Source organism: Balaenoptera borealis, assembly GCF_965194805.1.
Source record: "Balaenoptera borealis genome assembly, chromosome: 3".
NCBI classification, from domain to species: domain Eukaryota; kingdom Metazoa; phylum Chordata; class Mammalia; order Artiodactyla; family Balaenopteridae; genus Balaenoptera; species Balaenoptera borealis.
Genome location: NC_138866.1, coordinates 142,990,135 through 143,016,543, shown reverse-complemented (window position 1 = coordinate 143,016,543; position 26,409 = coordinate 142,990,135). Strand labels below are relative to the sequence as shown.

The 26,409-nt window shown below is 39.2% G+C and overlaps 1 protein-coding gene across 1 annotated transcript in view; it reads left to right on the top strand.

Annotated features, from left to right (window-relative positions):
• Positions 1–473: 473 nt before the first annotated feature.
• SV2B (synaptic vesicle glycoprotein 2B) overlaps positions 474–26,409 on the top strand; it is a 259,567-nt gene continuing 233,631 nt past the window's right edge. Inside the window, exon 1 of the mRNA XM_082388923.1 lies at positions 474–26,409. The gene's annotated coding sequence lies outside the window, so the exon portion shown is untranslated.

Here is a 26,409-nt window from a genome sequence, read left to right as displayed (position 1 = left end):
CACTCTTCCCTATGTATTATATACAGCATAATAAAATTTCTGAAATAAAAATGGACTTAAAGTCCAGCAGCTGGGGAATTCCTAGAGTGGCTGCTTGAGTGATGTTGGGCCCCAAAGTGGAAGATTGAAGGTAGAATTATTTTAACTCTGATAGAGAGGAGGAAACTCCCAGTTACTTAGGTACTAAATTCTCCTAGGAAGCTTTTTCTTTCTGATTTGCAGGGACCTATTCTTCAGGGACGGAGTCACTGGAAACATCAAGCAAGACGTGATTACTTCTTTACAGACCGCTGGGCTGTGCTTATGCTCTCTGCCTTACTTCAGATATTACTAGGGCGGAAAAGCCCCTAATTACAGTCAGTTACTGACTAATAACCATACTTTGCTCCTGGTTATTTCCCCTAAGAAGAAAATATGTGGTATTCTTGCCTAACGGGTGTGTGTGTGTGTGTGTGTGTGTGTGTGTGCATGTGTTTGTGTGTGATGTTGTTTATTGTCTCTCCAAAACGTCTTTACATGACCTTTAGCTGTAGGGTGAGCCTTCCTAGGAGCTCTTTAAGTCAGCTCCAGCTGTGTGCACAGCTGTTGGATTGCTTTAGCAGACGCACCCAGGCTATGAAGTGCCCAGCTTTCACGAGTGTTCATTTCACACGGCCTGTAGTGTCAGTAGTAACAGAGCAGGAGGTGGAAGCTGACCTATTCCTCTGTCCCAGTCAGGACTCTGGATAGCAAGGGTCAGAATCCCAACTCACAGAGTTAAACACAAAGGGATTTGGGGTGGGGGAGGGATGGATGGGGAGTTTGGGATTAGCAGATGCAAACTATTATATATAGAATAGATAAACAACAAGGTCCTACTGAATAGCACAGGGAACTACATTCAATATCCTGTAATAAACCAGGATGGAAAAGAATGTGAAAAAGAATATATATATGTATAACTGAATCACTGTGCTGTACACAACAACTGTAATTGTTGTGAAACAATACAGTTTCACAACACAACACTGCAAACTAACACAACACTGCAAATCAACTATACTTTAATAAAATAAATTTAAAAAAACAACACAAAGGGATTTATAGGCTCGGTTAATCACATCGCACAGGAGGAGATTCAGGGACAGCTGGATCCAAATGCTCTAAGAAAATCATGGCATCTGTTTCTATCTCCTTCCTTCTATATTGGCTCCCTTTTCAGACAAGCTGTCCCCAGTGAGATGGCCTGGAGCAGCGACAGCTTTTATGTCACTTGCTTGGAAAGTCCAATATAAAAACCCCTCTTTCTCAATCATTCCAGCAAAATTGTGGGGCTCTATTGACCCAACTACAGCCATGTGACCAACCCTGTGCTCCCCAACAGCATATACAAGCCCACCCCTGTTCCCAGGGAGCGGCTTGACTCCACTACTTGATATGGTCTGAGAGGAAAAAGGTAGTTTTCATTATAGCAGCTATTTGTAGATAGAAACTTCTCTGGACTTAATTTTGAATATCTAATTTTTGAATTTAGTTATGCTTGAAATGATACATCTTAGGACTTAGTTATGAACTGTCTTCTGACCTAGCCATATTTGATGAATTTCCACACTTAACATAAACACACTTTAAAAACATAAAGGCTTCCAGTCCAGATGAGTCAAGAAAGCCTCTTTTACTACAGGAATTTCACAGTACTGGAGTCCTGTATCTTTATATTGAATGGGGGGAAAAAACTTCAATAGAAGAAATCTTCTTCCAATAGATCTGAGCATAGTTTAGTCTGACTTGGGGCCTTCAGTTCAATTTGATTAATCAGCTCATGGCTTTGGTTTAGTTCAAAGGTTTGTACATTTAGTCTTCTTACTGAAGACTTTTCTAACACAGTACCTGGAAAAAGAAAGTGCTTTTAGAGCTAAGGAGTTTGTTCCAAAGTTTCTCCCTTTATTAAAGGGAGACTCACATTTCTTTTTTAAATTCAAATTGTGAGTTTCTTTGATTTTTTTTTTTTAAATTGAAGTATAGTTGGTTTACAATGGTGTGTTAGTTTCAGGTGTACAGCAAAGTGATTCAGTTATACATATTTGTATCTATTCTTTTTCAGAAGCTTTTCCCTTATAGATTATTACAAGATATTGAGTATAGTTTCCTGTGCTATACAGTAGGTCCTTGTTGGTTATCTATTTTATATATAATAGTGTGTATATGTTAATTGCAAACTCTTAATTTATCCCTCCCCCTCCACTTTTCACCTTTGGTAACCATAAGCTTGTTTCCTCTGTCTGTGAGTCTATTTCTGTTTTGTAAATAAGTTAATTTGTGTCATTTTTTTAAGATTCCACATATAAGTGATATCATATGATATTTGTCTTTCTCTGTCTGGCTTACTTCACTTAGTATGATAATCTCTAGATCCATCCATGTTGCAGCAAATGGCACTATTTCATTCTTTTTTATGGCTGAGCAATATTCCATTATATACATACCACATCTTTTTTTATAAAATTTTTATTGGAGTACAGTTGAATTAAAATGTTGTGTTAGTTTCAGGTGTACAGCAAACTGAATCAATTATACATATACATATATCCACTCTTTTTTAGATTCTTTTCCCATATAGGCCATTACAGAGTATTGAGTAGAGTTCCCTGTGCTATAAAGTATGTCCTTATTATTTATCTATTTTATATATAGTAGTATATCACATCTTCTTGATCCATTCATCTGTTTATGGACATTTAGGCTGCTTCCATGTCTTGGCTGTTGAAAATAGTGGTGCTGTGAACACTGGGGTGCATGTATCTTTTTGAAGCAGAGTTTTCTCCAGATGTATGTCCAGGAGTGGGATTGCAGGATCACGTGGTAAAGATACTCACGTTTCTGTCTTCATATTTTGTCTTCTCAGTGAAGACTTGTGTTACTCTCTTTCACCGTTCAGCGGCAAGACGTACTTTGGGGATGTATGAGTTGGTTTCATATCCGTTACTAACTCTGACTTTGTCATGTAGTCACTTTGCCTCTGTGTGCTTCCCTTGCCTCACCCTCCTACACAGGACTGCCTATATAAACTCCTTAGGACAGCGCCTGGCATGTAGTGAGCCCTCTGTGAGTATTTGCTACCACCATTGTTATTTCATGAGCTCTCAAAGCACATAACCATGGCCCTGTTTTACTTCTGGTTGAGATGGAAGCTGGGAGGGCAGAGGGCAGATGCCTGAAGCTAAGCAGCCTATTAAAAGTAGAATAGAAATCGACCAGAGGAAACCCAAGCGCTTTTCTCTTTAGATAGCTATCAAACCACGCTTCGCTGCAGACTATGGGCTTGGGTATGGCTAGAGATCAAAGGCCCTCTTATGTGCAGTGACATTTGTGAGCACAGGGCTGAGTTATAAAACTCTTGAATGGAAGGTTTTGGCACTTGGAACAGCTTGGGATAGAAAGGCAGGGTTTTTATAGAGGCGATTCACGGAACTGCTTATGCTGGTGGAGAATCCAGACTGTTATGACTCACTTGTCTCTTTATTGCTTTGGACCAAGAACTGTTGTTTCCTTTTAAGTCCCTCTGTAGGAGCTGAGCTACAGCCTAGGGCCAAGTAACTCTTTCAGGAAGACAGTGTGGCTTCAGTGAGTGTGAACAGGAAAATTCCTTTGTTGGGCTCCGGGTCAAGCGGACTGGTCAAGCCGAATAAGGATTTTATTTTCACCAGGGGATAAAATTTCTTTTGGAAACTGGCAGCATCCTTAATGCTTTTTTTTTAACTTTAGATAGGCTTTCCTTTTGTCTGTCTGCCATTTTCATTTTCTTAAAGCACAGGCTAAGTTTGCGTGACTAGTAGAGGATAGAAGAATAACTTTGGAAAGTAGAAATCAGTGTGTCTGGATTGCTACATATGGAGCTAGGGATAGCAGAAGGGGTCATTTGGAGTCCAGTTTGCATTGCTAGGTCTCCTGGGAAAAACTGGGAAGAGGAATTTTGGACTGATGGTAAGACCCAGTGGTAGGCAGACTTCTAAGATAGCTCCCAACGTTTTCCATCTCCTGGTACTTGCTCCTTTGTGTAATTTCCTCCTGGGCTAGTCCTCAAGACTAGAATATGAGGATATGAGAATATTCTCATAAATAGAATACGACAAGAGTAATGAGATGTTCCCCTGATTAGGTTACAAAAGACTGTGACTTCTACCTTGCTAGGACCGTCTCTCTTGCTGCCACTTCCTCTCTCCCTTTCTTGCCCTCTCAGCTTGCATGCTCTGATGAAGCCAGATTCTGTGGTGGAGAGGAACACGTGACAAGGAAGCAAGGTTGGCTTCTGCTCAACATCCTGCAAAGAGCTGAGACCCCTGGTCTGATATCTGTGAGGAACTGAATCCTGCTAACAACCACTGGGTGAGTTTGGGAGTACATCCTGCCCCTGCTAAACCTTGAGTTGATGACTGCAGCTCCAGCTGTCACCTTGCTTTCTTGAGGGATGCCCTGGAAGCCGAGGACCCAGCTATGTGGTATCTAGATTCCTGACCCCTCGAAACTGAGATAATAAATGTGTATTCTTTTAATCTGCTGAATTTGGGGATAATTTTTATTTCTTTATTTTTTAATTAATTTTTAAAATGTCTTTATTGGAGTATAATCACTTTACAGCGCTGCATTAGTTTCTCCTGTATAACAAAGTGAATCAGCCATATGTATACATATATACCCACATCCCCAGCCTCTTTTTAATGCAGCAATAGATTAGTAATACACCAGTACTGTATTTTAAATTGTGTTTTCTTTTCCTAGTGGTTTGAAATGCCACTGCTGTCAAGTTCCAAGTTACCATTTATGTGGGGGTGGGTCTGTTGTCTGTTTCTAGGCTTCTTATTCTATTCTCTTGACCTTTTTTTTTTTCGTTCTTTCTTTCTTTCTTTTTTTTGGTCTTGGTGCCTCTTCTATTTTCTTCACTTAATGTTATTTCATAGGAATTTGTGAGGAAACTTTAAAGGTTGCCAGAGGTGTCTGGACCATGGAGAACACAGCTGTAAGAACTGGGGTTTTGAGGGGCTTAGATTCCCAGTGAACTCACTAGGGATAGACCCAAGAGACAGAGAACACTCCAAACACGCTGGATTGGCCCTCTTACTAGGCACGATGAGCAAACTTCATGGCTGGAGTTGTGAGTATGATTACATGTTCTTGGGAAAAAGCAAAAGGGAAGTTTAGCCTGTCTTAGCCATATTCCTCTACCTAAAAGTTTATCTAAATTATTAAAATTTTCACTATAGCATAGATTATTAAAAATTAGACCATATAATAAAAGTGACAACATCCCTATTTATCAGAGTAGGAAGTAAATTTAAAGAAATACAGATATTTCCTTTTTTTCCCTCCTACGGTAACAGAATGTGAGACAGAGAAATCTCTGAGATCATCTAGTATAGCTCTCCCACTTTACAAATGGGCAGAGCAACCACGTGCAGAGATGCCAAGGACAGTCCCAGTTTATACCAGTTGTTCCAGAATAGCAATGAATAGCACTTCCTTTCACTATCAAAATGTCTTGGTTTGGATAATAAATTATATAATCATCCTATTGAGGAGGAAACTGAGATTTTTAGAAGTGAAGGGACTTCCTTCTTTACTTTTAAACTTTTTCATCGATTATAACTGCAAAATGTTGACAACAGACTTCTCCAACCCCTACCCTAGGAAGTACATCCAAATGTACATATACTTAAAATATTTTTCTCATTAAGTATGATGTAAATTTGAGGTTTCAACTAACAAAACCCTTGGGAAAATAATTGATATTTAATTGGTTTGAAGACACATAATGGGGTGACCAAATGATTGAAGTCCCAGCTAAACTAAACACTAGGGATTATGTAATTTTCAATAGGTCATACAAATACTGTAGATGGTGTCATGAGGGCTAAACTTCAAGCTCCTTGATTGTTTATTGCTCTTTCTTTGTTGTTTTCCTTTACAAGCTGTATGGTAAGTTTTGGCAAAATGCTGGACTGAGCTAATAGATAACCCCACCTACTATTGCAAATGCATAGAATAAAGGTAAAGAACAATTTCTTATGAAGAACAAAAAACAAAACAAAACAAACCCAAACCCAATTAATCATAAAGGAATAGGTTGATAAATCTAACTTCATTAATTAACATCTTCTAAGTATCAAAATGCACCATTAAGAGAGTGAAAACACAGGCTACAGATGATAAAAGGCATTGGCCACACACCTAACTGACAGTATTCAGAATTCTTATAAATCAATAAGAAAAAGACAGCTCAATAGAAAAAGTTGACAAAAACATTGAACAGGCACTTCAATAAAGAGGAAGCCAATTTCTCTCTCTCTCTCTCTCTCTTTCTCCCCTAACTATAGATCTAAGTAAAGGGTGTGCAAATGTTGAGCATACTATTCTTTTCACTTATTGAAAAACTGCAAAAGAAAACATTGGGAAAAGTAAAAATACAGCAAACTCAAAGGAAAAAAAAGAAAAGATTACCAGATAGCAGAAATGAAGGGGTAATTCACAAGGGGAGCAATAAGTGTACCAGCCAATGCTACAGTGACTTAGGGATAGACCAGACTTTGATATGGACCCCAGGAACTTGGGATTAAGGATTGAACTCCCTTGCAGTGACAGGAAGCATGTGACACAAAAAACTAAACTGAACCTCTTGCATATAACCAGATGGCAGGGAGTGGCTGCTTTCTCCAAAAAAAGGGAACTAGAAAACTCCTCCTGTTATCCACCCCCCCCCCAAAAAAAAAGCAGCAAGGGAGCCTATCTGTGCCTGATATTCTGGGTAGAAAAAAAGCCTTCTGTTAAAAGTAAAACCCCATTCCTGTGCCACGTGTAAGTATTGAGTCCAAATGTTCTCTAACTTCATTATAGATAGAATGACCTAGACCAATGAACTCTCTAAAATAGTCAACAGAAACAAATGCAAACTACTCTGAAGGGATACTTTCATAACCTCAGGTGCATGAGATGTTCAGTAAGTATTAGCTCATAATAAAAAATAAAAACTCACATAAGGAAACCATCCACCATGTGGGGTGGTTGGTAGGTACAACATGAGGAAGGATTAGCACCCTAAGGGCTTAAAATCATGTACTCATCTGAGAGATGATAACATAAGAATCTTTAAAACAAGCACATACATTTTAGAAAAAGAAATTAAAATGGAAGAAAGGTACACTATGAAAAATGGAAAGGTATATATCGAAAATAAGCAAATTAAACTTCTAATTATTAAAAATAGTCAATGGAATTAAAAAACCCTCTGTGGATGGGTGAAATAGTAAACAAAACACAGCTGAAAGAAAATTTAGTGAACTGGAAGATTTTTCTGAGGAAATTACCCAGAATGCCACATAAAAGGATTATGAGATGAAAAAAAATGAAAGAGAGGTTGTGACATGGGACTAGAATGATCATAGAATGAGATGGACCAACGTATGTCCAACTGAAGTTCCAGAAGGAGAGGAGAGAAAGGGATTGGGAAAAGCAATATTCAAAAAGATAATGACTGAGAATTTTCCAGAAGAGATGAATGACATGGCTAACTGGATGTGAAAATAAGACCATTTTTTAGTTTCTCCTGAGACCAAAAGATCAAGAACTGTTCAATAGGTCACAAGTATCACCCCGATTTTAAAGGTAGCTTCTCGGTCACAAAAGCAGGACATGCTAATAGATTGCAAAACTGGTTCTGACAATATGAGCCAATTGCCTCCTTCAGATCTATATAAAAAGTTAAAGATGAAAAGGCTTAGAGAGGGAGTTTTTAGGAGAGAGTCATTGATATGCTATGTTCTTATGACCACTCAAAGAGAAGAAGCAGGAAGATGCTTCCCTCTCATTTTAAACCAAGAGAAAGTGACTTCAATGGTGGTATCTGGAAAGCTTGACATGTGTCTCCTGAAGCTGGAAGATCCTAGGGAAGATATATATCTCATGCCTGAAAAATCCAAAATCAAGAGACCATGGTTGGAGGTGCTCTTGACTGGCAGCAGAGTGACAAGCAGTGGTTGCACTCCAGGGACAGAGCTGCACGTCCATTAATAGTGGGCAAAGATGCCTGCTTCTTGAGCCATGGAAAGGATGACTTGAATTTAAGTGAATTTATAGTTTTGATATTGTATTGGACTATCTTAAAATAATACAATTATTAAGTTATTATTTGAGATTCCATGTAGGAAAGGGGAAAGATCTGCAGAGAGAGTTTGAAGAGATTGGAAGAAAGAATAAGGTAGTTTTTTCTTATACATTTTTAGGTCTAGCTTAATGAAAACACTAGTTAAATATGAATCTTCAGATTGTACAATCATTGCTGAGTCACAATTAAGATAAAATCAACTCATGTTTACTGCGTATTTTATTAAGATCACAAAGAGAAAACACTCCCTCCCTTGGAATATCATGTGTTTCCAAATGTGATACTCTGAGCACACATCACCTATGTAATTTTCCAGGCAAGAATGTATAGCATGAATCTAGTGAAGAAACGTTAGAAGAACCCCCAAATGAGGAACATCCTATTTACAAATTGGGGAGGGGGAGGTAATAAAACTTTCAATGTCATAAAAAATAAGGAAAGTCTATATAAAAAGCCCAGATTCATGGAGGTTAAAGATACAACACAACTAAATGCAATACCTGAGACTAGATTGGACTGTGTACTTTGGGGATAGGGGAGAGGATGCTATAAAGGATATTACCGAGTCAATTGAGAAAATCAGAATAAGAATGAAAGATTAAATAAAAATGTAAAATTTTAAACTTACTAAAGTTGATAACTGTGCTGACAGTTATCTAAGAGGATGTGTTTAAGGAAATGTGCATTGAAGTATTTAGGGGTAAAGAGCATAATATGCATGACTTATCCTCAAATGATTCAGAAAAAAAATTATGTGCTGTGTGTGTGAGTGTGTACGTGTATGTATGGGTATGGAGAGAGAACAAACAATAAGGCGGATAGAGTAAAAGGTTAATCATGGATGAAACTAGATAAATGGTATATGAATATTTTTAGTACTATTTTTATTTTGCAAATTTTCTTTAAATTTGATACCATTTCCGAACGATCAAAGAACAAAAACAAACAAACACAAAGTACCAGGGAGACAAAACAGATTATCTACAAAGGCGAGTACATCAGTGGGGAGCAGAGTTCTCATCAGCAAAAGTAGAGGCCAGAGGCAATAGTACTGTATTTTCAAACCGCTAAAGGAATGCAATTTTCAGTCTAGTAATTCTTTTTTTTTGGCCTCTCTGCGAGGCATGTGGGATCTTAGTTCCCTGACCAGGGATCGAACCCGTGCCCCCTGCAGTGGAAGCACAGCGTCTTAACCACTGGACCACCAGGGAAGTCCCTAGGTCTAGTAATTTTATCCTAGCTAAACTATCATTCAGGGGTGAGGGTGAAATAAAAAACATTTGAAAAGATAAAAACATTTAGATAATGATTAAAACAATCATTCACAGTTTCTTGCTGAAAGAACTACTAAAAGATGCACTTTAAGAAGAAGGAAATAGGGACTTCCCTGGTGGTGCAGTGGTTAAGAATCTACCTGCCAATGCAGGGGACACGGGTTTGAGCCCCAGTCCAGGAAGATCCCATATGCTGCGGAGCAACTAAGCCCGCGTGCCACAACTCCTGAAGCCCGAGCGCCTAGAGCCCGAGCTCCGCAACAATAGAAGCCACTGCAATGAGAAGCCTGCACATTGCAACCAGAGTAGCCCCCGCTCGCCTGCGCGCTGCAACGAAGACCCAATGTACCCAAAAATAAATAAATAAATAAATTTATTAAAAAAAAGAGAAGGAAATATAGTGCAGAAGAAAGAAGTAGGATGCAAGGCAATTAGTAAACATGTAAACAAATATAAATAAACTTTGACTAAAAACAAAATTTTAAATGATTATATTTTGTGGTTAAAGATGTGGAACTAAAATTCTAGACAACAGTAACATGGAAGGTGGGAGAGGATAATCCAGAACTAAAATAGTCTAATATCCTAATATTTTCTGTAGGTCAACTATGCATGTTAAAAAATTAAGATAATAAATTGAAAGAAAAGAAATAGAATCTGTAACTCCCTAAATGGTTAAAGGAAACAGAGGAAATAAAGAAAACATGGTTCTCCCCTTCCTCCCCTGCCCTGCAAAAAAAGGGAAGGAGAAGAAAAACATAGATAGAAAAAACACAAAATAAGAATGGTGGAAATAAATTCAAATATATTAGTAACACAGGAAATGTAAATATTCAAACAATAGAAAACCACATAGAAGTTAAAACAGACTAACCAGATCTATATGTATCAACACAAATAAATCTCAGAAACATTGTGCTGACTGTGTAAAAAAAGATTCAAAAGGATATACACAGTATGGGACCACTTTGTAAATTACAAAATGATATAAAACAATGTTATATATTGTTTATGCATACAAAAGTATGTAGCAAAATTGTGAATGGAGGAATACCTACCAATTTAGTGATTATCTCAGGAGAAAATGGGAGAGGGGAGGGATTAGAGGGAGAAAAGAGGGGGCTCCTAACTTTATCTGCAATTTTTTTCCTTAAACAATAACATCAACTCTGAAACAGTCATGACAAAAAGTTCACGTGTCACATCTGAGTTGTAGGTATGTGAGAGTCTGTTATATTTATTTCTGGACCTCTCTGTATTTTAAAAGTATGTAAGGATTGAAAAAATTAAACACTAATCTCTATATTTTATGTTTAATTGCATTTTCCCAAGGACACAGAGAAGATACAGTCCTGCTCTCCCGGATGCTGGCTTAGGTAAGGATGTGGGTTATTCTTTGTTTTCCTCCCCTTCCAGATTCATGCTCTGCCCTGCTGAGTCCTGTGGACTGCGTCACCCAGGCTCTCTTACCAGCTGGCTTTCAGTTTCAGCCAGCGAGAGCCAACGGGGGGCAGGGAGATGAATGGAGGAGTAAAAAGAGGCCTGGGTGTTTCTTCTCTGCTGTCTTCCGGTTTGGGCGTCCTGTGGCTGTAGTTGCATCCTCCCATATGTACCACTCCCACTAGACAGCCCTTCCTCCAGGGTTCCTTTCTCACTGGGCTCTTAATAACAGTATTTCCTCCTCTGGTCTCAAGAGGCCCTGGGGGTGGTATCAGCTTTTCACCATTGCTAGGCTCTCGACACCTTACCAAGCCTTGTGTGTTCCCTTTACCATGAAGGAAACTCTGCGAGTAGTCCCTTTGTTAAAGTCTTTGCTCTTTTTTCTTCAGGTTTATAGAACATCTTTGCTGTAAATGAAAAGATTGATTGGATGATCTTCTCCATGTCTCCAGCCTATCTGCACCAAAACAACCTGTCTTGAGCATGTGTGGTTGACAGCTCGATGCAAAGGGATTGTGGCTGACATACACAGGAAGATCTACTGTCTTAAAATCTCAGGTCCCAAGAATCTTATGATTCCTTGAATGGTGTCAACTGTGTTTTATGATTTATTTATTCATCTACTCAATTTATTTTGATTGTGTGCTGCTCTGTACCAGGAACTGTGCCAAGAAATGGGGATACATTGTTGAACAAGAGGCAATCCTATCCTCAAGGAGCTTACAGTAGTCAGGGGAAGATACGCACATTTCTAGTATGAAGAAGTATGATAAATGCTAGGAAAATGGAAGTAGAGAGTGCTATGGGGTACCCGGTCTTATACCATCAGGGAATGTTTCCCAAAGGAAATAACATCTAATCTGAGACCTAAAGGATAAATACTAGTTAGCCAGATTAAGGAGAACAACTGGTCAGAGGGAATGGGTTTTAGTTTTAAGGTATTCTAGGCAGAGAGAAAAACAACTTGGGCTAAGACCAGCAGGGAATAAAAAGCATTTGGGAAATTGAAAGTAATTTCTTGGGTTGATATATAGATTGCATGGGAGATGGAGGTGGGGAGATGAAGCAGGAGAGGAAAGCAGAGGTCAGATCATAAAAGGCCTTATAAGGAAGATGAAGTATATGGGTGTTATTATGAGGACAATGAGGAACCATTAAATCTTTTTATGTAGACAGTGTATAGTAGAACTATGTTTGCATTTTAGAAAGCTTACCCTGAGAATGAACTTGAGATAAGACTACTACTAGAAGGGGGTTCTCTTAGGAGGTTGCTGCAGTAATTGAGGCCAGAGATGATGAGCTGGCAACCCAAACCTGGCATCCTGTCACATTCAGACAGTTGCTGTGATAGGGCAGCCCTGCAAAATGCAAGTTGTCATCTCCTTGTTTGATTTCCGCTAACTTTGAACTCCCTGGGGGCAGGAACTATTTTGTATTCATCTGTGTGTCTCTAGTACCTCGGAGATGCTCAGGGAAAGAATGTTCTTGAAGAAGTTTTTTTGATACAGTGGTTGCCCTCATGACTTTCTAGACCCAACTTTGTTAGGAAAGGTCAATGACAATCATGAAATCAAGGTCCAGAGCTATTTCAGCCTGCACATTAAGATGTGAACCCTTTAACTTGGTTCACTCTGCCCATTGAAATGTCCAGGCTGGTTTTCCTGACTCAGTTCTCTTCTGCCATCTGCTGGGACAAGCATTTCATAACATAACAAAGCGAGATAACCAATGAAGCGAAGGCTAAAAGCTTCGTGGGGGAAGCAGCGGACAATACCTGGACAACTTTACAATTTAATTGGAGAAATAAATGTTGTACCCAGACTACCTTCCATCTGCAGCTAATCTCGAGTATTTTCCATATCCCTTTCTATTTTTTTTCATGCAGACGATCTTAAATATATGTATTCTTCTTTAGTTTTTGCAACAATCCTATGATAACAGCCATTGTTATCACGACTAGTTTTGAAACGAGGAAACAGAAGCACAGGGATTTAAATAAAATGTCAACTTGGAACAGTAAATAAGTGACTGAGTCAGGACTGATGCCTCCTTTACTCCTAGTTCCACTTTTCTCACAAAACATCTTGATCAAAATAAGAGAGAGTTCAAGAGAGGCCGAGATGTGCTGTTGTCTGTGGCATGGAAAATGTGGGTCTGACATAGAGGCAGAGAAGGCTGGCAGCTCCTCAATGTTTTGCACTTAAAATGCCCAGTGTTGGTGTGAGGACTGGGGGGTGGAAAGCAGCGGGAACAATTCTTACACATTATATGTTCCCCAGTGAAAAGTCAAGGGGATGTCCCTGGGGGGGAAAAATTGTAACTCTATGAAGATTGATAGAGCTTGAACCAAGATGCTACCTAAAACTTTTGGTGGATGTTGTCAAAATAGATACTGTTGTTTTGGTTAACGTATGTGGTTAAGACAAAGACACAGATGTAGAGGACAAACTAGTGGTTACCAGTGAGGAGATGGAAGCGGGGAGGGGCAATACAGGGGTAGGGGAGTAAGAGGTACAAATTATTAGGTATAAAATAAGCTACAAGGATATATTGTACAACACGGGGAATATAGCCAATATTTTACAATAACTGTAAAAACTGTGAATCACTATATTGTACACTTGTAACATAATATTGTACAACAACTATACTTCAGTTCAAAAAAAGACACAGACACTAGCGCACCATCCTTTTCTCATCCAAACTTGTTATTTGTATATAAATACATGCTTATATAAATTCATAAATATATTCTTGGAGTTAAAAAACCCAAATATTCAGGGAAAGCTAAAATTCTCCTTTACTTTCCCCAAAGATACTGTCAGTGGTAAGCTTCCAGATCTTTTTCTATGTGTTTACATAAACATGTGTGTTGCTATGGGAACATGGTGTATTGTTTGGTGTTTTATTCCCATATGAATGATATCTAGCTGTACTGCCTTACATTGCCAACTGAGGGTTCCACACTCTCCTGACTCACTGGGATGTGCCCCTCCTGGGGCTCCACCTTATTACCTACTGACAGTCCTCTCTCTATTATCCTCTGCCCAGCCCTCTCACACTAAGCTTCCAGGCTGGGAGCTCTCTAGAGCTTGTACCCAGCTTCACAATAGCTTTCTTTCTTTCTTTTTTAAATTGGGATAAAATATACATGGGACAAATTTATTATTTTAACCATTTTTAAGCGTGCAGTTCAGTGGCATTAAGTGCGTTCACATTGTTGTGCAACCATCACCACCATCCATCTCCAGGACTTTTTCATCTTCTTGAACTGAGACTCTACTGATTAAACAACTCCCCATCTCCCCTCCCTCCAGCTCCTAGCAACCAGCATTCTACTTCCTGTCTCTATGAATTTGACGACTCTATGGACCTATATACTTGGAATCACACAGACACATTTGTCTTTTTATGTTTGACTTATTTCACTTAGCATAAAGTCCTCAAGGTTCATCCATGTTGTAACATGTGCCAGGATTTTATTCCTTTTTTAAGGCTAAACAATATCCCATTGTATGTATATACCACATTTTGTTTATCCATTCGTCTATTGATGGACACTTAGGTTGTTTACTCTTTTTGGCTATTGTGAATAATGCTGCTATAAATATGGGTGTACAAATATCTGTTTGAGTCCCTGCTCTCAATTCTTGTGGGTATTTGCCCAAAAGTGGTGCAAAAGCCTTCTGAGCATATTTCAGTCTGTAGCCTCCTTCTTTACCAAGTAACCCGCCCACCAAGGGTATCCCTCTTTGCTTTCTAGGATAGCTATGGCCTTAAACACTTGTTTTTCCATTTCTAAAGCTTTTGGGCAAGAGAGAGGTCGTTCTCAAATTCCTGTACTTCAAATCTCAGTTCATAAGTCCCCACTCCTGCTAAGTCTTCCCTCATCCATTCCTAATGCACTGAGTTTCCCTCTCCTTTGTGCTGTCTTAGCACTGTGTCCTCCTATGGAACAGTATTGTCACTATTCGTTTATAGCTCCATCTTCCTCACAAGACTGTGAACTTCTTGAGGGGGAAGATTGTCTCTTTTTAATCTTTAATCTGGTGTATTGCATATAGTGGTCAGTGTCTGTTTTTAGATTTTTAAAATTAATTTAAAATATCTTTAATAATTACATACAGTTAAAAATTCAAACAACAAATAAAAAGTTTATAAGCCTTAACCCACCCCTCCCCGTCTTGATACTAATCTCCAGAAGGAAACAACTCTCTTTCTTCTTCTTTTTTAAAAATATTTACTTATTTATTTACTTATTGGCTGGACTGCGTCTTAGTTGTGGCTGTGGACTCAGCAGTTGCAGTGCACAGGCTTACTTGCCCTGCAGCATGTGGGATCTTAGTTCCCCGAACAGGGCTTGAACTGGCGTCCCCTGCATTGCAAGATGGGTTCCTAACCACTGGACCACCAGGGAAGTCCCTGTTTCAATTTTTAGTTCTCTGAGTGTTAATTTGGTTCTCTAAATAATAGACTTGTACCACTATACCATCCATCCTATGGAGTATTGTTTCTTGGTTTCTGCTTTGGTAGTATTTAGTTCATCTATATGAGAATTTAGTTCACCTCTACTGCCACCCACCTTTCCTGCCCCCATTGGTTCTAGTCCTTCACCCCCTCCCTATCTCCATGCCCACTGCCATGGGGCTCTGCAGATCCTCCCACCTCTACTCTTCACCCTCTGACTTTGGGCTCAGCCATGTGGTGTCCTTTGGCTAATGGGATGTTCGCAGACATGACACAAGCAGGGATTAGAAAAGTGCTTGTGCGGTAGGGTTTGCCCTCAAGTACCTCTGTCAGCACCTTGCTAGCCTGCTGGTCTCAGAGGATAAAAGATGTGGGGCAAAGCTCTCCCAGTTGACTCGTAGACCCACAGAGGGAAGCAAAACCATCTAGCCAGACCCAGCTTAGATCAGCTGAACTCTGGCTCACCTGCAAATGAGTAAGTGATAATAAATGATGATTGTATTAAGCCACTGAGTTTTGGGGTAATTTGTTATGCAGCAGTAGCTAACCCCTACACACTACTATCTATCTTCCCTGCCCCCTCCTCCCCTTCCAGTTATACCATCATTTTTCCCCTCTATTGTTTTCATTTTAACCTTTTTCATTCCATTAATTGCTAATGGTATCACTTTTCTTCCCATTTTGTACAAGTATATTCTCACTCCTCTTCCTTCTACCTCCACTCACCACTTCCTGACTCCTGATTTCCATCAGCTACACCTTAGCTTTTAAACTGTGAGGTTTGATTTCATAAACATTGAGTCTGTTATAGAAATTTTGGACACTTACCACTTTCTAAGTCCATTATGTTCCTATGGAGTAAAATTGAGAAAAGATTGTTTCAGAGCAAACCCATGATTTACTATGAACTAGTTTGATGTGTTTTCCTTCCTTGCAACCAAATGATCCCAGATTAACATATCCCCAGTCCCATCAAAGCTCAAGGAGGAGGAGGAGGAGAAGGGTTAAATGTCAGGATGAGATTTCTTTGCATTGGGTTTTGTTGGGCTATTAGAGGAGATAGGAAATAGAATATTTCCTCTGTGACAACTCTTTCTACTGCCACACGCATTTGTGCTAGTAGCAGCTGGCTAGGTCACATCAATTTAATATAACAACCATACTTAACAAAGCTCTAGCTTAATTAATAAAGATAAGTTAAACCAAGTTGGACATGGTGCCCAGAAAATCAGTATGACATAGAATAGTAAGAAGAGTACTATTTATTGATACATTTTGCTATCAATTTTTACCAGACTCAATGAGAAATTGGAGGTGAAAAATGCATAGATATTTTGTAAGGTTTGGGCTGGAGATGATGATGTCTGAAACTGAGATTCTCAGTTGGTAGGGATGCTTTCCTTGGGTAGGCGGAATCTCTTAGGTCTTTCCTGACCCCTCCACACCTACATAGGTCAGAGAATGTAATGAGAGACTCCTCCCTTCCCTTTGGAGGGCATTGGTGACTTTTATTTCCCCCATATTCTCTGGAATCATGAATAGAACCTGGGTTGGGGAGTAGAGTGTTTTAGGTTTGAACAGACACTTTAGCACATCTTGGCAAGTGTAAACTTGGGCAAGTTCCTTAACTTTTCCAACTTTACGGTTCCTCCAAATAATGAAAATAAGTACACATCTTATACAAGTTTTGCTGTGAAGAGTAGATGAGATTACTTTCAAAGAACCTCACATGCCTGAATCACAGAGGATATATAGCAGAAGGCAGCTGCCTTTGTTATTGTTCTTCTTATTCATCAGCTTGAGATGTATCATGTATTTTAATATTTAACATAAGTCATCCATTATCCCATAACACCTCCAGTGAGAATGTATTTTTTTCTTTTCCTGCTATCCTCTCTCCTCATCTCGCCAGGGATACTCCATGATTCCTGGATACTATCATCTTTAGCCAGGATTTTTGGTTGTTGTTACCGGTCTTGCCACACAGTGTCACTGTTGAAACAGGCAATCTGTCCACTGGTTGACATCCTCCTGGCCAATGCCCAGCGATCTTAGGGAATGAAGCAGGCACCTCCAGGAAATACAGTGATCTGAGAGCAGCTGCTGTATTCCATTTCACCCTCCTGGAGAGATTGCCTCTATTTAAATTCTTCTTGTGATGGACAAAAGCTGTAAGACCACTGTGTGTGCAGAAGGGACCCTCAAACCTGTACATCCTGTCCATGGCTGGGGCTCAGCCTTGCTGCCTAGTTTAAGTCTCTGATCTTAGAGTGACACATCCAGAAGCTCTATGGTAGACGGCTTCTTGCCATGTGGTCTGCTACTGTCATGCTCAAGTAATTAGCATCTCATCCCTGGCAGTACTGACTGGCAGACTCCTGCTACAAAGAGTCCCTTGTAGGAGAGCTAGCCATGACCAAAGTTGTAAAACTCTTCCCTCTTTGGCTGCATCTCTGCCCAGATGAGTTCCTTGGACCTGGCTATTTCTGCCCACACTCATGTGAAGTGGGCTGGGATAACGAGGCAGACAGGGTTAAAGGAATGCTGAATTAACATCAGTTAACTCCTGTCTCTAAAGTGAGATCTCGGGTCTTTAAATGTACTGAGGGTGCTTGTCATGGGAAGGATGTCCATGAAGAGATGCCCAAGACAAATAGTTTAATCCAGAAAACAAGCTGCCAAACTAAATGTATAACATGATCCCATTTTGTCTATTTTTCTTTCACATTTCTTTACTATCTGAATTTATTTTTTATAAAGTGTATGCATGATTTTGCACATAGTAAAAAAATTATAAAGATTAAAAAAAACCACACCCTATACTGCTGGCATATTAGTCAGGAATAGAGCCTTCTATTGAAGGAAAAAGTAGGGGGATAATGCAGCATCTCTCTAAGGATTGCTTTTGGAAACATTCGAAAAGTTGTATTATCAAAACTATTTTTAAAATGATGAACACAAAGTAATATCCATAAGGTGATGTAAAAGCATATTGTAAACTAGGCTTTACTTCCTTAAAATGATTCTAAAACGAGCAAAGCAATATTAAGGTCTTACAGTAACCACACCCTAAAAGCAACAGCAGAATCATACAAGAGCAAATGGTGTTTCTGCCTACTTGTGGCCAAGAAAATTTTCTGTGCCTTCTCCTCCTGTAGGCTTCCTTTTTCTGTTTTCACTTTTGATTAAGTGGTAGGTGGCTATATTCTTCCCACTGGATAATGCCTCCACGATGTCCAGTATCTGGGTAGCACCCATTATTCTGCTAGCGATTAAGAACTGAGGAGATGAGGGAAATTGACATTTAATGTGTACTACTGGGTGTTCAGCACTGGACCAGTGACTTTACTGCTCTCACGATCCAAAGGCCTTGGGTCCAAGAGGGGTTAAGAGCGAATCCAAAGGGGCTGACTTTTCCCCCTCTAGTTCGTATTTTTTAATAGACTTCATTTTTTTAGAGCAGTTTTAGTTTGCAGCACAACTGAGAGGAAGGTACAGAGATTTCCCATATGCCCCTGGCCCCCACAGATGTATAGCTTCCCTATTATCAACATCCTCCATCAGAGTGGTACATTTGTTACAACTGATGAACCTAGTTTGACACATCATAATCACGCAAAGTCCATAGGTTACATTAGGGTTCACTCTTGCTGTTGTACGTTCTATGGGTTTGGACACATGTATAATGACATGTATCTACCATTACAGTATCATACAGAGTAGTTTCTCTGCCCTAAAAATCCTCTGTGCTCTGCCTTTCATCCCTTCTCCCCCCTCAGCCCCTGACAACCACTGATCTTCTTAATGTCTCCATAGTTATCTTTTCCAGGATGTCACGTAGTTGGAATCATGCAGTATGTCTCCTTTTCAGATTGGCTTCTTTCACTTAGTAACATGCATTTAAGTTTCCTCCATGGTTTTCATGGCTGATAGCTTATTTCTTTTAGTGCTGAATTATATTCCATTGTCTGGATGTACCACAGTTTATCTATCTAGTCATCTGCTGAAGGACATCTGGGTTGCTTCCAAATTTTGGCAGTTATGAATAAAGCTGCTGCTATAAACATCCATGTGCAGGTTTTTGTGTAGACACGTTTTCAACTCCTTTGGATAAATACCAAGGGGTAGATGCTGGCTTTTGGCCCTTGGTTCCTCCTTCTGTGAACTTGAGAACTACAAATATGTATACTTCTTTTATTAAAAGGGCAAATACAAATTTGTCCATACATAAATTAAAGTCTCCTTTAGCTGCGTATGGTTTCTGTATTAATTTGGGGGATATTAGCTCCTGCAACAGATTAACACTGATTTTCAGTGGATTAACACAATAAAAATATATTTCTCAGTTCCCAGTCCAAACTGGTTGGAAAGCTTCCCATGTGGTTATTCAGGATCCTGGTTCCTTCCATCTCCACCAGGTGCCCAGAGTTATTTTCATTCAGCTGATGGCCTGGGGAGAGGGATTGGGTGGAAGTCACATGTATGTCTGAATCACTTTAACCTGCAGGAGACAACATCACTTCTGCTCATATCTCCTTGGTAAGAACTAGTCCTGTCTAGAAACTGGGGAATGTAGTGCTTCCTGGACAGACACTTCCCCACAAAAACTCTGCACTCCAGAGGGGGATCACACATCTTTCATGGTCACCCAATTCTCTACCACAGGTATACTCACGACTCAGATACATGATTTTGGATTCTGGAAAAATCCAGTATTTAATCTCATCAGTCATTTTCCAACTAGCAATGAATGGCAAAAAGGACAGGTCATTTGGAGTTAACTCAGGGAGGAGGTCGAGATTCAGATCAGTCATACTGGAGCTTCATTCTTGAACTTATGCAAGTCATTGATTGACAGATGTGATATCCCCTGAGCAGAGTGGTCAGAGAGCATGCAGAAGCACATGTATTCTTTGGATGGGTAAAAATCTTCCATGGATTGCAAAGAACGTCAAGTGTAATGTGTATTTCTAAAGGTTATTAGTAAAACTAAACACCCCTTTGTGTAAGAAGTAGCTACACCTCTAAAACGCTGCTGCTGGAATTTCTAATGGGTTCAGCCATTTGGAGAACAAAATGGTATCATATCTTAAAGTTGAAAACCCGGGCATCTTATGACCTAGCCATTCCATCAGTACCATCAATAAGAATTTATTTTCCAGTCAATAACCCCAGACAGCTAAATAGTGCAAACAACGGCATATATAAGTGACTCCCAGGGGTTTCATTTTTTGACAAGATGACATCTGAAGAGCAGGAAAAAATGACCAAGTTCTTATGAGAAAGAAATTGATTCTTTTGGAATGCTGCTGTCAGCAGGGGAAAATGCACATTGGCAGCAAGTTTCAAAATGATGGAGACCATCATGCTGTTTGCCTCACAGACATTCTCAGAGCAAGTCTATCTGAGAGTCAGAATTTGAATAGGTAGAAATATCTGTGCAAAGAAGAATCAATGAAGTATTATATCAGGTCGTTCTTACGAGTGGGTGGGCTAATACATGAGAAGGAATAATAAATTTTACAGTAACATTTTAACTAGTTTTTTTAAAAAAAATTAACATAAGTATTGATTCAGGGAGAATGGAAACGTTATAGGATTTTTCAGTTGTAGGAGAAGTGGAGATTTAGAGATAATTATTTGCTTTGTAGACTGACTATTCAAGTAATATGATAGAAGCATGGGTGCTCACCATAGTGGCATACGTAGTAAATTTTCTTTTATATGGTCACTTATCTGAGGACCTCAGCTCTTCAGAAGGATACGCTGGAAATATAAAATATATATAAAATAAAACAGGCCTCTGAGCAAAAAACATGTTACAGGCTTCATGCACTAAAGTTCACACATTGTACTCAGAGTGGTTTCCTCACAATATTACTTGAGTTTATCTAATTTAACTTTGTGTTTTTGTCTAGAAAGCCTGGCTGGCTGTTTCCTCCTTTAAACAGCATTGTAAAACACATTAGAGGTGTAGGGGTGTGTGTGTGTGTACACACCTAAAAAGTGGTTCTTAACTGGGGGTGATTTTGTCTCTCCCTCCACCAGGTGACATTTGACAATGTCTGGAGACATTTATATAAATTGAAGTATAGTTGATTTACAATATTGTGTTAGTTCAGGTGTACAGCATAGCGATTCAGTTATTTTTTTCAGGTTATATTCCATTATAGTTTATTACAAGATATTGAATATAATTCCCTGTGCTATACAATAAATCCTTGTTACTTATCTATTTTATGTATAGTAGTTTGTACCTGTTAATACCATACTCCTAATTTATCTTCCCCCCTTTCTTTCCCTTTTCATAACCATAAGTTTGTTTTCTACGTCTGTGAGTCTGTTTCTGTTTTGTATATAGATCCATTTATATTATTCTTTAGATTCCACATATAAGTGATATCATATAGTATTTGTCTTTGTCTGACTTACTTCATTGAGAATAATATTCTCTAGGTCCATCCATGTTGCTGCAAATGATAATATTTCATTCTATTTTATGGCTGAGTAATATTGCATTGTATATACCACATGTTTTTAAAAAAATTTTTATTGGAGTATAGTTGCTTTACAATGTTGTGTTAGTTTCTACTGTACAGCAAAGTGAATCAGCTATATGTATACATATGTCTCCTCTTTTTTGGATTTCCTTCCCAGTTAGGTCACCACAGAGTACTGAGTAGAGCTCCCTGTGCTATACAGTAGGTTCTCATTAGTTATCTATTTTATACATAGTATCAATAGTATATATATGTCAATCCCAAACTCCCAATTCATCCCACACCCCCTTTCCTGCTTGGTATCCATACGTTTGTTCTCTACGTCTGTGGTTCTATTTCTGCTTTGTAAATAAGATTGTCTATACCAATTTTTTCAGATTCCACATATATGTGTTAATATACAATATTTGTTATTCTCTTTCTGACTTACTGCACTCTGTATGACAGTCTCTAGGTCCATCCATATTGCTGCAGATGGCATTATTTCATTCTTTTTTAAGGCTGAGTAATATTCCTTTGTATATATGTACCACATCTTCTTAAGCCAATTGTTTTTTGATGCCAAGACATGGAAACAACCCGTGTCCAGTTTTTGATTGGACTGCTTTTTTTTTTTTAATAAATTTATGTATTTATTTATGTATTTACTTATGTATTTATTTATGGCTGTGTTGGGTCTTCATTTCTGTGCGAGGGCTTTCTCCAGTTGCGGCGAGCGGGGGCCACTCTTCATCGCAGCCTCTCCTGTTGCGGAGCACAGGCTCCAGAAGCACAGGCTCAGTAGTTGTGGCTCACGGGCTTAGTTGCTCTGCAGCATGTGGGATCTTCCCAGACCAGGGCTCGAACCCGTGTCCCCTGCAGTGGCAGGCAGATTCTTAACCACTGCACCACCAGGGAAGCCCTGCTTTTTTTTTTTTTTTTTTTTGATATTGAGTTTTATGAGCTGTTTGTATATTTTGGAGAGATTTTTGATTGTCATGACTGGGGAGGAAAGGAGAGATGTTATTGGCATTAGAAGATAGAGGCCAGGGATGCTGAAAATATACTAAAATACACAAAGACAGCCCCTACCCAAACAAAGAATTATCAGGCACAAAATGTCAGTAGTTCTGCTGTAGAAGCAGGCGGAAGAACATCAGCAAGATGTGTGTGGCAGCTTACAACCTAACAGTGAGATAGGAGGCAGAAAAATGATAAAAGCAGACACATGAGTTTCAAAAAATTAAATATACAAAAGCATGTCAGGGTGACATGGTTTAGCATGGAGGCAAAGAATTCTATGCATGTCAATAATCACTGAGGCTATCTCTGTATCAGAGCACTGAGCGGTAATGGCTGTTCAAATAATGTTAATATATTCAGTTTAATAAAATAGGTGGGTGATCTTTATTACCTGCAGCTAAGTGGGAATGCAGACGGCAGAGACTGACATCAGTGATAAACAGATACTTCTGAACAATGCCTGGAGCTAGGGGACTGCTACCCTTAGTTCTTTATGTGGGAGAGAACGTGCATTCAGACATCCCAGCCCTGTCACTGTGTGACCTTGGACAAATTTTAAATCTTCTGGCTCTCTGTAGGGGATTATCAGGTCTATCATGCTGAGTGCTATGAAGATTAAATAAAAATATTTGTAAAGAGCCTGAGGCATAGAAGGCACTTAATGCATGATAGTTTTTATTACTATAGCAATGATAAAGAAATCATTCATTTATATTAATAAGTAAATACCATCTATTTGTGTTTATGATGTATTTACATAACAACAAATAATACATGATGAATGCATAATAGTTTTTATAGATAATCTGATGTTTTGAGGTCTAGACATTTTGGTATCTTGGCATTGCCAGCATCTATCTGCACATGGTACTAAATCACTTCTATCAGAAAAAACACACATCAGTGAGGCAGTCATACAGCCAAGACATGGTTAAGGGCATCAGTGGCTCTCTCTCTCTCCTTTAACTCTTGGACCTCTTATAGCTTCATCTTCAGACAGAACTAGGTTAGTATCTTGGCTTTGGGGCTTACTAACTGTGGCCTTGTTACCTTGGTTAAACAACTGTGGCTTGTAGAGAAGCAAGTTACTCTATCTCTTTAAGCCTCAGCTTCTTCACTTGTAAAATGGGATAGTAATAATTCCTATTTCTCAGGGTTATTGTTTAACAAACATTATTAAATAAAAATTAAATGCATGCATTCAATACATATTAAAAATATTATTGGTTAAAATCATGTCCGTGAAATACTTACCTTAGGGTTGGCATATAATAAGAACTCTATGAATGTTGACTGCTCTTTTCATTATTAATTATTATTACCACCCTTGGGATGGCTTTGGATGAAGATCTTATTATCACCCTGATAATCTTGGTCCTAAGTTGGCACTGCTCTCAAGGGTAATTCATCTATTGGATTTCCAGTAGTTTTATGTTAACTTTTAAAAGTTGAAAAAATAAATTCAACTTTGAAATTCCTTTTCAATAAGGAATAAGCAGCTTTTACTTTTTTTAAAAAAAAGTTCAAACAGTATAATCATTTTAGTCACAGTTATTGCATGGAAAGTGAATATTATCAATAAAAAGAAATTATAAACTCATTTTTTGTTGCAATTACAAACTCATCTTATTTTTTTATCCTTTCATACTTTCACATTGGTGAAAGGAACATGTCTTGGTTTATCCCAAATGTTATTTCAAATATTCTGGATTACTGCTTTTCATTTTATTTTATTGTCTGTTTTAGAATAGACCTCACCTGCTTGAGCCCAGTGCTCGCTGTGGAAATCATCTAGCCTTGCTCCTGTGACACGTGACTTCTGAAGAAGTTGTGTGTACTGTATAAAAGATGGGACTTGTCTCAATTGGGATAAACTTTCATTTTTTGCTGTCTGAGCAAATAAAGGTGAGACAGCAGGAAAAGCAGAGTTTAGGTGGCAATAACTCTAAACTGGTTTGCTTTGGGGCTTAGACCTGGACCATCTTCTCTATTAATGCTAACTTGCTAAGAGATTTCACCCTGTCTTCTGGTTTCAAATACCATTAATGTACTGATGACTGTAAATTTTATATCCACAGCCCAGATCTCACCCCTGAGGCCATTCTCATCCATTGAACTGCCTACTTGACATCTCCATGTGACTGTCTAATAGGAAATCTAAACTTCACACATGCAAAACCACACTCCTGATTCCGGACCATGACCTTCACTAGGCCTATGCTCCTCTAGCTCAGTAAGTGGCCCCAGAGCAGTGATGAAGAACTGTCTGTCTTTGTCTCCATTCCTGGGAGGGACTCTCTACCCTTGCAATCTCCCAAGTGATAGGAATGTCTTTGTTAATCATGGTGGGCCCCTTAGACCACACCTGAGTTTATGCTAATGAGATGACTCTGGACAGGAGCTGGCCATGCCAGGAAGGCCAGCCATGTGATTTGAGGGTTGGAGCCTTGAGCCATTTGATATCAGCCCAACCTCTGGAGATGGGGGAGCTGGAGATTAAATTCTGTTCTGTGGCCAATGATTCAATTGATCATGCCTATATAATGAAAACACAGTAAAAATTCTGGGCCCTAGGGCTTGGGTGAGCTTCCTGATTTGTGATACACATTTATGTGCCAGGACGGTGACACGTCCTGAGGACATGGAAACTTCACATTTGGGATTCTCCCAGACCTCACCTTATGTGTCTCTTCATTTGGCTGGTCTTAATTTGTATTCTATATAATAAAATTATTAAGGATAATATTTTCCTGAGTTCTGTGAGTTGTTCTAGCAAATTATTGAACCTGAACCGTAATGGAACCCTCAAATAGGCAGCCAGTTGGTTAGAAGTGCAGGTGGCCTGAGAACCCTGGAGCTTGTGGCTGGTGTCTGAAGTGAAAGGAGTCTCGTGGAGGACCGTGCCTTAAACTTGTGAAGTCTGAACTAACTCCAGGTAGTTAACCCAAGCCCATCCACTTCTTCCCGTCTCTACTGCCCCCTCCCCAATCTAAGCCACCATCACTTCTCATCCAAACAGCTGTGATGGTCTCTACATTGGTCCTCCTTCCACTCTTGCCCCTACTGTCTACTCTCCATTCTCCTCCACTCTGTAATCAGGGTGATCTTATAGAAATGCGAATCACTTAATGACATGCCCCTGAAAAATGCTCCTATACCTAGAATAAATGCTCCTCACACCTAGAATAAAGTTCACATTCCTTCCCAAGGCATACAAGGTCCTGCCCAGACTGGCAACTGTGTATTTATCCAACCTCAATTCCCCTTATTCACTGTGCATCCGTCACACTGGCTTCCTTTCTGATCTTTTACCACAGTGATACTCAATCTAATTGCACTTTAAAATCAGCTGGAGCACTTAAAAAATACCTAGCACTTGAGTGAAGCCTGGGCATCTGTATTTTTAGAAAGCTCTCCAGGGTAATCAAAGGGGCAGCCAAGGTTGAAGACCAGAGCATTAACACATCGAGCTCTTTTCTGCCTTTAGACCCTTATCCTTTTGGTCCCATCCACCTGGAGTGCTCTTGAAATTGCGAGGTCTCAGTTCCAACATCACCTCCTCAGAGAAGTCTACTCTGACATTCTACCTAAG